We start from the raw sequence: 565 nt of genomic DNA on the forward strand, positions 1-565 counted from the left end.
CACGCTTCAATTTGGTGGAAGTGTCATTGATGAACCCTATGTGCATCTCACAAATTTTTTAGAAATTTGTGATACATTCAAGATACAGGGAGTTTCAGATGACGCTATTCGTTTGCGTTTATTCCCTTTTTCACTACGAGACAAGGCAAAAGCATGGCTAACGAATTTACCTGCAGGTTCCATCATAACTTGGGATGATATGGCTAAAGCTTTCCTCACCAAATACTTCCCACCATCGAAGTCAATGAAGCTGAGAGCGGACATCACAACTTTTTCCCAAGGAGAACAGGAAACATTTTATGAAGCATGGGAATGCTACAAGGATCTACTGAGGAGATGTCCACACCACCAATTACCAGACGGTCTTGTGGTACAAACTTTTTACTATGGAATTTCTCATTCAAATCGTACCATGTTAGATGCAGCTGCAGGTGGGAATCTACTGCGAAAGTCGTCGGAGGATGGTTATGAATTAATCGAGGAAATGGCAACCAGTAGCTATCATCCTCAATCTGAAAGGAGTGGGGCCCGGAAATCAACTGGAATTCATCAAGTTGAAGCATTC

General features: G+C 42.1%; 1 non-coding gene across 1 annotated transcript; it reads right to left on the minus strand.

Moving 5' to 3' along the window:
- Window positions 1-247: 247 nt before the first annotated feature.
- Window positions 248-354, minus strand: LOC140885870 (small nucleolar RNA R71). Its single transcript, XR_012151283.1, has one exon. It is a non-coding gene; the product is annotated as a small nucleolar RNA R71 (small nucleolar RNA).
- Window positions 355-565: the final 211 nt, after the last annotated feature.

This window comes from Henckelia pumila, chromosome 2 (assembly GCF_033568475.1).
Source record: "Henckelia pumila isolate YLH828 chromosome 2, ASM3356847v2, whole genome shotgun sequence".
Taxonomy (NCBI): Eukaryota; Viridiplantae; Streptophyta; class Magnoliopsida; order Lamiales; family Gesneriaceae; genus Henckelia; species Henckelia pumila.